Here is a 13528-nt window from a genome sequence, read left to right as displayed (position 1 = left end):
CCTAACGAGCATTCCAAGAAGTCTTTTAGCACAAAAGAAATAGTTCTTTTTAGAGCAAGGAGAGGAAAAAAATTTGACTCCCTAAATTCTGAGGAGAATATTATGCAATGTCTCATTTTTATTCATTACTCAATTTTGTGGGGTAAATTAACATTTAACAAAGAAGACACTAAAATGAAACCTGGAGTCAGTACAAACTAAATGGGAAGGTTGTAAAAGGGAAGCATCCTGGTAAATGAATGTGTTGAGAAAGAACACTAGAAATATCATGAAATGCACAACTAAACAAAGAGTGGAAAATGGAATGCACGTCTGTGACTGAACTGTAAGAAACCACCTAAAGGAAATGAGCTAAATTTGTACAGCAGTTCAAACATGCTGGCATCGATCCCTAACCAACACTTAAAGAGTAAACATTTGTATGAAGAAACACTTAGAGGCCATGAATATAAAACAATGAAAGTGAATTGGCAAAACATTTTCAATGGCTAAAATCAACAAGCCTAGTTCAATGTAAAAAATATGGTTAAACCACTGTGACTTCCTATTACTATCTTCATTCAAATAATTTAGTCTAATATGACTTCAAAAGATGACGTCCTACTATACACTCATTTCTCCCTTACATTTCATTATTGCGGCTTTTTTCCTAACCGTTATCTTGGCCCTGCCGGATCACGCAAGAGTTGCAGTACGAAGTAGTGAATGATTCCCAAAGTTCTAATCTGGAAAAGTCTGTAAAAAATGATGCCGCTTTGGCTCTGTTGCATCTCAATAGCAGAAACGTACACATGGCAAAGTGTGCAATAGTACTTTTGTTCTTGGCAGGAAGACTCTGGAGGGAGCGTGGCCATTTCATCAAATACAGGTTAGTGGTTTAACCTCTGCATCCCAAGAGAATATTAAACTCAACCCCCTTACTGCTGCTAGTTGGCACACAAATAAATCTACAGTATAATTGCCTTGATTTAATATCGCCAAATTGGACTTTAAAGACAAATCCTACATATTTTTAGGAGTAAATCCCCCTTGAAATATGCCGCGAAAAAGTAAAAAATAAATACATTCAGATTTTTTTAAATTCTTTTTTGGTGGGTTTTCGAGATTACAAATCCAGCTCATTTCTTGTTCTCCCGAAGAAGAAAAAAAACGCTAAAACATGGAATTTCATGAATTTGAATTGTTTTAAGACGACTCCCGCGAGTGTACATCGATAGCTTGGAATTTAAAGCATTCCAAATTCATAAATCATAAGCCAAAGTCGGCTTTCAACAGTCCCCTTTTTTTGTTGGTACCTTAACGCCCCGATTCCCAAAAGGCCGGACACGGAAAGGCATGTAAGAGAGTGCGGCGCTGGGGAGAAACAAGACAAACGGGAGTCGCAAAGCCCGGCGGGCCCCCGCAACTCCGCACAAAGCCTCGCTGACTCTGTCCTATCAAAGCAGGTTGCGGGACCTCGCCACGTCTCCTTGGTAGTCCCTCGCTGTGCACACTAAACGGCCGCTGGGAAAAACACTCCAGGTGCTCATTGACTTGCATGAGGGCCGCCTTTGGTTTCTTACGCCGCTGCACAAAAAAGACCGATGTGCTGCTATTGATCTATTGTATTGGATTATTTTTTTCCCTCATGCACAAAGACGAGCACATAATAAACTAGCCCTAACCTGACCAATTATCTCCATTGATTGGACCTATTATCAACTGGGGGGGAAAGCGGCAGGGTAAACAGTTGTTGACGATGCACGTAGTTGCAAGAGTGGACTGCTTTTGCCCGCGAATGTTGTTAGGAAGCGAGCGAAAGTGAGATGCAGTTTGCTTTCAAGGACACTTGGCATCCCAAGGTACTTGTTGAAGAGAAGGAATATTATTAACCTCAATGGCACGCACGTCCATTTCTTTATATTTCACAGGGAGAACCGTCAAACCATTACATTACCACATTTCTCTGAATGGCTAAACCTAATTTGACTTTGTGAAAATTGCTCTGCGTAAGGTCAAAACAATGCCACAATAATGGCGGAAATAGGTCATTGTAAAAATAACTCGGCAGGAGAGGAAACTTTTATGATACTTGCTGTTCTTTTCTTTCTTCAAAGACAGCTTTAGCCAACATGCCACCATTTGGACACTCGAAGTAAAATACCTTTATGGCACCTAACTCCTTTCTTAAGAAAAGGATGTTTTTTGTGGAAGTAGCTAAAGCGGAGGTTGACACCACATACTTTTTTTTCTCCCGAGGATCTCATCTTGTTCCAAATTAGAGTCAGCAGATCAAGATGCTACACCATCTTTTTTTGGGTAAATGCAAAGTCCAGACAGTAATTGTACAAAATGGAAAACTGTATTGACTGTTTAAAGCTCGTTAACATAAAGGCGACATGGGATCAGCAATTATGTCTTCTGACCCTCTCTTTCCCCAAAAGTAAATAAATCCATGTTAACACCACTCAAAGAGGTCAAGCTATCAGTTACTATACACCACAATTACTGTACTTCATTTGGCTAATTTACCAGAGAAGTAAGGGTCACCCAATGGCCAAATGGATTGAAATCTTCTGGGAAATAACTCTGTTCAAGGATGTCTAGGGTAATATGCCCTTTAAACTTTGAGAAATGTTTTGTACAAGTGGAAATGTTGGCCTGAGGGGGTGTTAAAATAAAGGTGAAAGGGTTGAACATTTCTCTCTGTTGCTGTGGTATAAAGAAAATGTCCTCCCGGAGGATACGTTGTTCTTGCACTCAAAATTTATGATTAAAACAACATATCAATCTTGAAATGACTCATAACCTTGCCTAATTTTGATGGGGTGTTTTTTTGGGGGGGTGAATGGTTTCTTTTAGTGATTACATGATCACAGGCGGCAATAGCAGAATAGAAATAGTTCTTAGATCACCAGTAAATCAAAGTGACTCATTTGAAGATAAAAATGGATATCCATTGATTTTCTACAATGACAAACAAAACGCATAAACAATGTTTTTCTCATCAAAAAAGCTGAAAGTATGAAAACGTGGCATTTTAGAGATGGAATTACAAGCAAAAAAGAAGTGCTGCCGAAACTGCAGTAGGGCTTTTATTTTATTTATTTTTTTACCCATCTTGTCACTATAGGACATGGCAGTATGACAAAATTGTGTCTTCCATCCTAAGTGACACAAGACTCTGGAGTTCCCCTATAATTAACCCTGGCTGCACACCAGACCAGGTAGTGAAGGAGAGCAGGAGCAATGACTGCCAGCTTGTCTGGCACAAACCATCCATCCCCCAAACCTGGAGACGATCGTACACGAGAGACACTTTGACACTCTCCGCCGCATACACGGAGGACTTAGGAAAGCCGCCGCCAATAAGCCCATCTGTGGAACTCATTATTGGATGGCTGCTAAAGACTGAAGCAAGAGCGTACACAATGAAACGGAGATCTGCACACATCCTAAAATTATGATGCCACTTTTACCAAATGAAAACGTGAAATACTGTAAAAGTACCATTTAAATGTTAAAATAATGAGCATCAGTGGCTCTGAATCACTCCCACAACATTCTAATGTGCCCATGAGGGGAAATCCATAACTTTCTAGGGACGATCATCTCAGTCATTGTTGGCGAAAGACATTTCTTATAAGCCTCTTGTTGTATGCAGTTTGACCAGGTGCTTGGCAAATAACAACTGTGCATTCTTGTGCCAAGAAGTGTTGGCTCGTACACAATACTGAATACATCTCCTCTTGCACTCTGCTCACACAATGTGCTTGTCAATAAGCTCATACATTCCCTGTTCAAACAAGAACCTGCGTGTTTAAAGGATATCTCATATATTTTATGACTAACACTGTAGTTGCAAAAAATACTACTATATTTGTTCAGAAAACTGCAGAGAGAAAAAAAATTGAACAAGAAAGCTCAGTGCTGTGTTTACTTTTAATGCTGCCCCTGGATGTGTTTGAAGTTGAACTTCCTTGCAAGCAGCAGCATTAATTAATATTTCATTGCAAATTAAAACATTGAGACGAGCGCAGCTTTTTACGTGTCTGCAAGTTTTGTTGATGAAGAGTGAATGCAGTTGTGGCTCTCCTTCAAAATGTTTTAGTTACAAATGTCAGGCACCATCACTTGGGATTCCATTTCATGCCGATCTGTCAACATTAAGTATTAGCAGATGTTATTGTCATAAAACATAAATTCTACAGTGTTTGTCAACACTGGACACTGTGCCACTGGTGAGGCTGCTGGATCGGCCAATGTGGGAACAACGCTGCATTGGTGCATCTTTAACTGGACACCGGTATATCTCAAATTCATTTAATCTGCCTTCAATAGCAGCCAATTAGTTGAATAAGCAATTTATTGATGCTTTTCCCACCAAAATCTTTGTATTGCAATGCATAATATTCCCAATCTGTATAATTAAGACTATAAATCGCACCAGCCAAAAGAAATGCATCTAGAACCATTTTGGCTCATTCTCCAATGGGTTCGGACCCTCCTGCGTGGATTTCGCATGGGTTTTCTCTGGGTACTCTGGTTTCCACCCACATCCCAAAAAGATGCATGGTAGGCTGGTTGAACACTCCAAATTGTCCCTTGGTGTGAGAGTAAGCAAGAATGGTTGTCCCTTCTGCTCTGCGATTGGCTGGCCACCGATTCAGGTTTTCCCCTGCCCGGTGCCTGTAGTTAGTTGGGATAGGCTCCAGCAAGCCAACCAAAAATACGAAAAAGACATGACGAGTGGAACCAGCAGGCCCGGTGCAAAATATCCTTCTGTTGCTTTTTGTCACCTCCTGGTACCTTCACGCTTTGTGCATATACTAGGGAGGGGTTGCGAAGCAGGGGCAGAGGAGCCTGGATAAATTAGCCAAACCACTTAGGTGATTTCAACTAAAATTAGCAGTGCTGCCTGTGGGCTCCATCAATTCTGAACTTGCTGAAACTCTGACAAGCATGGGGAACTTTTTCCCCCCGGCCCAACAATCTAGGAGCCCCGTCTGTCTGCCTCGCTCCTTTTCTTGCTCGCACCGTATCCGCCGCTCTTCCTTCCAATTAGTGCTCGCCACTAGTTTTCATGATCAGTATATGCCAAGAAAATATATTTCTTTCCTTCTTACAGTTCTTACACTTTGCACAGGACTTTGTAGAAGTGATCTCATTGTTTTTTTAATCAATCCTGTTGTCCTTCTCAGGGATTTTGACTGGCTCATCCCAGGATAGTGCAGTTAGGGTGTTACAAACTACTCACGTGCATTCTGCCAAACATATTTGATTAAATGTATTTAGTGTTATTAAATCCATGCCGCAGCGATTTGCAGCCAGCTGCATGCCTTCAGATGTTGCTTGTTGACACTAAAACTAGGGACGGGCGTGTGATTAAATTTGATCAAATAAATTAGATTTCAAGTGAATGGAAGAATCTCTGTGAATGTTTTGCTCTACTGGCGGTACTGGTTGTCTTCAGTAGAATGAAGTTGTTCCTTTCCAGAGGAGTTTAACTCAGCTTTGCGTTATTATTTTCATCAGTAAGCACTCCATTAAACCCAATCAACATAATTTTCAACAATCAATTCATCTATTACAGAAATTATGTCCATCTCTAATCAGCACACGAGCTGACACATGAGAAATCAATCAGTAGGGGTAAAAGAATAAAAATAATTAGTCATATTGGACTTAAACAGTAAAAATAGAAAATGCCCCACAAAATGGTGCTGTCATACTGTTTATAAAACATTTATTTACTACATGCCGGGCTTCGGGCTTTCTCACTTGGCTGGCGAGTCGGTCGACCTAAACTGACAGGTGGCCACCCTGAAATTAGATGTTAGCAGACCATGTTGCTTTTGGTGGTCTCAAACTGCCTCAGATTCTGCAATATGTTTTAACTAAAGAAAAGAAAACGTATGAATGCTGAGGGTAAGTCTGTCGTGGAAAAATTCCAGGAATGATCCTTGCATCCCAGTTAAAATTTTAAAAACAATCAAATTATCACGAATTTCCCCCGTTGTAAATTTAGGAAATGTTGTCAAATGACCATTTCCATAGCATGATAAAATATATCCAAGCAGTATTTATTTCTGTATGTCCTACCCTGCTAACCAAAACATGTGGCAGCACAAACAACACTCTATCCCAGGGAATACTTGTTATTACACCAAATTAAAATATAATTAGCCAATGCTCAACCAGAAATGAAAACGTGTATGAAAATGAGAGGGATCATCAAGCCTGCAGTATGCGGAGCGAATGAAGATATTTTATAAGAGGAAATGGCCTAGTCCAAGCATGAAAGCACACTAAATTGACCTATTCCTGAGTGTCGCTGTCAGAGCGAGCCCCCAAACGTCGTCTCACAACCACTCGCATCCACAAACAGAGCAGAGTGGATGATTTCTAATTCCTTTTTTTTTGTTAAGTCTAAATTCTAAATTATCATTTAGAGAAATTACCTTTCCCCCAACAGACATTTCTCTAATGTGTCCAATTAAGGGGAATGGAGTTCCAATTAAATTGTCACAACTCCCAGCAAAAAAAAAATATTACAGATAAAAGTGCCAATGACAACGGGCCTATAATTCATATTCTGAAAAATAAAATGAACAGAACCACTGTTTTTAATGTGAGTCCATTTATACAGTTGCTGCTTTCTTTGCATTCTGGAGCTTAGAAACTCTTAGACAAAGAGGTCATTTCAAATTAAAACTATTTGATCACACCGCTGCACAACAACGGAGCCAGCTGGGGGTTTTTTCCTACCTCATCCGCCGTTACGCAACTCTAAACATCTGTTACTTCACCATGGACATGATATGCAGCCAAACAAAATGGTTTGAGCGGAATAAGACCTTTCTAATGGAACCAAATCTCACAAGAATCCATGTTATCATTTTTAAAATAGATGATCTCCCGAGTGTAGAACACAATTCAATAAAAAGTGAATTAATTTGAGTGTCCAGAAGTGTAAAAATATATGCAGACAAGTGTTCTCTTTTGGGAACGTCGAGAAGGGACATTTGTCTGGGAATTAGAACTCATCTGTTATTGGGCTAACAGCTCCTGCCAAGCCATTGTTTTTAATTGACAAGGTGCTCCATATCAAGTTTACCATTTTGGCCTTTGCCCTAGTTTCAAGTGGATGCGAGAAGTTTTAAAAAGGAGATTTCCAAGGACAAGTCCAACTTTGGAATAGACTTTCCAAAGTGAGGAATGTGGCGAGGATGAGCAAATTCCTGCATGTGGGATGAATCAAGTCACTAATGTAACAGATCTCAATCATGTCAATCACAAAGGTTTTAATAGCCCCCTCCCTTGTTTTTATTTACAAGGGATGGGCAACATGGGCGACAGGATGAAGTCTATGAAACGCTGAGTATTAGAGGAACACTGTTTAATCATTGGTAGCATGTCGATAGTAACTTTACCGTCAGGCCTTTTATAAAGTTGATATTTATTTTGTCTATCATAAAAAATGTGATTTTTTTTTCAACAAGCATTCAGGCATTAAGAAGCATTTTTTTACCTTCTATGGGTAAATCATCAACATCCATTTGAAAGTGAAACAAATGACAGACGTTTCAGTCCCTTGGCGTACAATCGTGTGGGCAGGACAGCAAAGCCGGGCAAGCTTGCTGAATGAATGCCCAGCCAAGTTGAGCTGGAGGGAAGTAAAAGAGCCTTTTCCTTCAAACAGGCTCACTGGCTTTCAAAGAAGCAGCCATTAGTGAGCACTCATGAAGCGCCATTGGGGGCCCGCCCATTCCCTGGGTGAAAGCAGGGCTACAATGCTCCCACACGGAAGCAGGGAGGTGGAGAACTACCGAGATGAGCCCCGGGCCCAGAGGTGTTTCCTAAAGGGTACGAGCCAGATACTCAATCCCCAGCCCAACTGTCGACGTTGGCACTACATCCAACCTCTTGAAGCATATAATCTCAGCGCTTATTGGCTATTGAGCACCACACACACTACTCGGGTTCCTCCCTCATCCCTTGCTTGCTATTGTTGTGTCTATTGAGCCAAAAAGGATCTGCATCTAGAAACATCCGTCAACATATGGCATCTTGATCTGTGACAGCATTGTTCCTGGGGGCGGGTGACAATTTTTTTGCACATTTAGACACAAGGTATTTCTTTCAACAGAGGTCTTGGGTGCATGTGTAAGTCCGTGACCGGACGTTTGGTCGACCGGACGTTTGGTCGCCGGGTTCGCTCGCTGTCAAATTATGACAGAAAGTTTACTGTTGATATTTTGATATTAGATATTTAGATATTAAACTCACTCTCTCTCATGATTATAATTTTGAGAGCTGGTTTCAACAGTAAAAACCCAGCGACAAAACGTCCATTCTACCAAACGTCCGGTCGACCAAACGTCCGGCCGACCAAACGTCCGGCCGACCAAACCTCCGGGGACCAAACGTCTTTCGACGAAACGTCCGAGTACCGTGTAAGTCCATTGATTGTTAATAATTTATGTGGCACCTTTGGTAGTAAGGAAAATGGAGTCTAAAAGTAAATCCAAGCAATGCAACATAACTTCTTTACCAAACTTTTAATGTCACTCCAACTATTAAATTTTTTTAAATCGTCATGAGTCCCACTTTTAACGAACTCTTACAACTAGGGAATTAAAAGGATATACCTAGAGTGTCCTTCTCACCCTCTCAATGGACGCCTGAATATCAGATACAGGCCTAGGCAAAAAAGTTCTGACCCCATAGCCCAGAAAATATAGTAAATATTCTGTTCTGTATGGCATAATAATAATGCAGCATGGTTCATTAGTTTGCCACTATTGCTACGCTACACCGTTTCCGCCCACTGTTCCCTGGGGGTGAAAAACATTCACCCCGTAGTTAGTAAACGTGTTCACAAGACCACTGTAGAAAAATATGAGGTCCTGACAGAAATTGTTGCAATTTACAGGCGGTGGTTACATTAATCTCAGGACACACAGTGGGGTCCTAGATGGCATGGTGCCATGCTGAAGGCTCCCACTTGCGGCCATCGCTTTCCATGACAGAGCGATCATGTCACCAGTGTCCAGGTGAGCGAAAAACGGCAGCCTGCGTGATGCTCAGTTGGCCGTTTTAATTGGCTAAAAGAAAGTAATTTGAGAGTAGTGCAGAGGGAACGAGGGGGTAAATGATGGGACAGAAGGTCACTGCTTCTCTTTTACTCTGCTGCGCGACATCCACTGACGCCCTCAGCATGTGCCACGGTTAATACGGAGATCTATTATGCACCAACCTTTCAGCATCTGCTCACACACTAAGAAGCTGCACGGCAAATCTTGTTATTGAATAACAAAGACGGAATTTGTTCTCTTGCACTGTACAGCTATCTATGGCTGGAGCAGGGTCTTTTGAATCATGTGGATTAGAAGATATTCTGACGTTACGAACAGAATGAAAATGATGAAACCCCATTACAAGAACTCAAAGCTTTTACTTGAAGTCATTCTCTACATTCTTGTCTGGTAAAAATAAAAATAAAACACGAATACACTGCTTCATTACCTAGCAAATACTCGCATGTGTTTTGTTCGTGTTCTCAAACTTTCTCCCTCACTCCAAAAACATGCCTGCTAAGCGATTAAAATTGTCCATAGGTGTGAACGTGAGTGTAAATGTTTGTTTATAGGTGCCCTGAGATTGATCGTCAACTAGGAAAGGCCTCCGGATTATTTTGTTCTGAAAGTGTAGAAGATAGGAACGACTTTCAGCATGATGCAGAACATTCTTTGCTAAAGCAAAATACAATACTTGGAAGAAATCTTTTGGATTGAATATCATTACCTCATATATTATGGCTAAAGGATGGACTTTACTGGGCCATCTTGCTGCGATTAAAAAGGCTGCTTCCCAAAACTTTTTCCACTATGTGTTGAAAAGGCTCCTTAATCTTTGGGGCACAAGTCCTACTCATGTTTGATAAATTACTCAATCAGCAGCGTGTAAAATGATTTGTACGCACAAGGACAGAGTTGTAAAAAACATGGTCCCAAGACTTAAGAAAACTTAGCCAGTCCTGCCAAGACAATATTTCATGAACTGTACAGTAAATCTGCCTCTAGTCTGGCATGTGGAAGTGTTCAAGCGTGTTTAGTTTGTCTCCGTCCGAGTGCACCGTGCAGAAGATGCACCTGTGTTAAACAAACAACCTTGGGCTTGCCACCCCTGTTCTCTCCCAGGTAAGATTGAGGCATGGATCAGGTGAAGCAGACCGCCAAGGGAATCATCGCGATCATCTCTGGATGTAGCCCCCGAACAATTTGCATCGAGTTAGGGTGCGGTTCACTTGCTCAGCACAGCCGTTCGTTCGCATGTCTGAGGAGCAGGGGAGCATGGTGCTTGCAACCCCCTGCAGGAGAAATCCAGCGTTATCAGTCTGACTGGGGACAATGTCATCAATCTCCCTGTCCACATTGCCCTGCATCAAATCAGTTCAAGGTAATGCATCTGTACCGATGACATGCAGACAAGATAAGCAACCTAGTATCAAATGTTACTGTTTTTCAATATGTCAAGTATTAATCTTCGTACCGGTTTCCTTTTCAGTGGCAACTGGATGCCCCAAAAAGTGTGATACTTCTTTTTTTTTACTACATTATCAGTATAACAAGTGAAACACTCGTGACGTCCAACTCTTCAAAATTGCAATAAAATACATTAAACTTCAGTCTTTTATCGATCACTAACCGAGCATTATAGATGAATTAGATTTTCTGTTATTGTCAATTACACACTGAAAAAAATCCTAAATCAGATATCCACCTTCTCTATCCAACACATCTTTTCATCACAGTATTTTGTCATTTTTAGTGTTGTTACTCTCAAAATCACTCATGAGACTACATGTTAAAGTTTTTTTTTTTAATCTCATCTCGGTCTCAACTATCAAAAATCTTGCTCTTTTTAGCCTCGATGACTTCTGGTCTAAAGTCTTGGTCACGGATAGTGTGATCTTGCTCTCCCACACATAGTTTTACAAGTAACATATTGCTTCGCACTTTGCACTTGGCAGAGATAACGAGCAAAACAAATGACAGAAATCTTCCAGACTTTTTATGGTAAGATTTAAAGGTTACCTAATGGTCTAAAAGGGTGTGTTACTGGTACTTGATATCTAAGATGGCTATTAAAATTTAACTGCAGTGCAACACTGTTGAAAGTTGTGCTACAATCAGGTTATATGGAATGAACTCTTTGTACATATTTGCCCTTCTAGTGTTATTCCTGGTCCTTGTGCTCAAAATTGCACATCCCAATAATCTCAGTACATACACTCCTTTGTAAAAACATTTTTTGACAACAACCAAAGGATGCACAGGTTTTATAAAGGCTGCCTAGAAACAATCCAAAAACTATGAGAGGAACAAGGCTTGAACTTCCTCATCCATTCAGCCTAATTGATGCATTGAAAAGGCAGGAGGTAGGTCTGAATGTAATTCACCCAGAATTTACTTTAAGCCATTTCAGAAACTGATCCAAAGATACTTTAACAAATCACAATGAGGTCTTTGCGCCGAGCTACACCACAACCTCAAAGCCCCCTGCGAGCTCGCCTGCAGCCACAATTTCTCCCCAAGTGCCGCACTGGAGATAAAAGATGGTCATTATGTTTTCCACTAAATGCTTGAATCTCAATAATGCTTATTCAGAATTGTAACTACTTTGTGCTTGCATTTTAACCTTAAGTTTTAAGACATGAGATGTCTAGTTTTAAACAACTAACATGCAGAAGGTTGACATTTTGCATCTCAAAGGTTTTTGCGGTAATGCACTGTGTCCATCACCAAGAATAGAAGTGGTAAAGTTCCATTCACTCACCTATTCATTACATGACATCATTCCCCAAAACATAATTCTATTTTAACCAACAATATGTTTCCCTTTAACGAATTGAGTCATGACTAAACTGTGGAAGAGGAAGAAATAGGTGAGAACACCCAGTTGACACCTGGTTTGATGATAGGATGCATAGAGGATGCTTCAGTGTGTGAAAGGAACTTCGTCCAATTAGAATTGTGCAACAAAATTCCACCTGGCCCTGACAGAGATGAAGTGGCTCTTTAACAAGACATGCGGCACTGCGCCAGCAAAGTGCGTGCAAACGACGCAAGTGGAGCTAGCAGAAATTAATGAGCATCACTAGCTGCGAATGTTGTAACAGTAACACAATACCAAAGAAATACTTTAGCACAACAGTGTTACTAACTTCACGGTTTGATAATCACAGATAAATTTAAACTGTTCTTGAATCACCTTTTCTTCACAAAGCATATTTCAAGCATCAAACTTTAGCATGCATTTGTAGCAGAGATTGTGAAACACTTGATATGTTCACAGTGCACCACACGAGCGACGTCTGCCAGATACGCCTCTATCGGCATCACCCCAAGGCCTTCCTCGTCTCTTTTCTGGGTGCCTATTTCTGTCTGTCACGTAAAAATAGGCTTTTAACAACCCCCACGCGCTGTTAATTATTACCTCTTAAGTACTGCATTAGTCAGAAAAAGCCGCAAAAAGCGATTGATCAGACGGAGGATATTTGTCAGTGAGAAGGCTGCTGACTCCTTCTTTCAATCAGTGTCAAAAAGCAGCATGCCGACCGACATCACGTCATTGATGAAGGGACGCTTCGCCGCCGCAATGCCTTCTGGGTGGGCCTCCCAAAGCGATCAGTTGGCAAACATGGACTCCGAACAAAACACATACCATCTCATGTGCTTTTTTCATCATCAAAACAAGCTTGTAAAATTAACCAAAATTATTGAAATGTGTTTTGACAGGAATTGCAAAAGAGCCAACCAAAGTTGTGTCATTGTTTCAAATGAGATCCAACAAAAAAAAGTGCAGGCCAATCAATTGAATAAGGATCTAATACATGAGTAAATCATGAAACTAAAAAAGATTGTTTTCCCTCTAAGTGTTCACCTTAACAAGAAAATAAAGGTTAATAAATAAAATGTTTCATAATTCTATGATGCATGATTAACAGCTAATTTCTGATATTGTTTTAACTAACCACATTAGTCAGTTCTGTGCTGCTGCAAAAAAGTGACCAACCTCACCAGATTTTAATCAAAGCTGAAAATAGTCGCTGATTGTAATCGGCACTCAAAAGTCACCAGGGGTGTTTGAAGAGCCCGTCAAGCCTCCGAGTGGAGCTAATTCGATTAAGTGGTGCCAGTACCTGGAGGGGACGGATCCGTATCGCTTCCCTTTTTTATTTATGAGATTAAGTCACGCTTGTTATCCCAATATAAATCATCCAGCCAAGAGAAACGACAGTTGATTTTTATGTTGCTTTATCCCCCAAAGTTTTTGATTGTTGTTTATTGCGGGTAATTACTAAAGTTAGTTCATAAATAGCATTGAATTGGATGTATTGGAAATGACAATGGTTTGGGTGAGAATTTTAGTATTACATACAGAGCGATTTGTGTTTAAGTGTGAAAGAAAGGATTAAAGTTAAAAAAAAGATCTACAGATCTTTGATTAGAAAGGAATCACTAATCTACCATTGTTTTTCATA

General features: G+C 40.5%; 1 protein-coding gene across 1 annotated transcript in view; it reads right to left on the bottom strand.

Annotated features, from left to right (window-relative positions):
• roraa (RAR-related orphan receptor A, paralog a) overlaps positions 1 to 13528 on the bottom strand; it is a 178854-nt gene that overhangs the window by 157257 nt on the left and 8069 nt on the right. The gene's annotated exons all lie outside the window — the stretch shown is intronic.

Source organism: Stigmatopora argus, chromosome 3 (genome assembly GCF_051989625.1).
Source record: "Stigmatopora argus isolate UIUO_Sarg chromosome 3, RoL_Sarg_1.0, whole genome shotgun sequence".
Lineage (NCBI taxonomy): Eukaryota > Metazoa > Chordata > Actinopteri > Syngnathiformes > Syngnathidae > Stigmatopora > Stigmatopora argus.
Note: the sequence above shows the minus strand (reverse complement) of the source record. Positions and strands in the feature narration are given on the sequence as shown.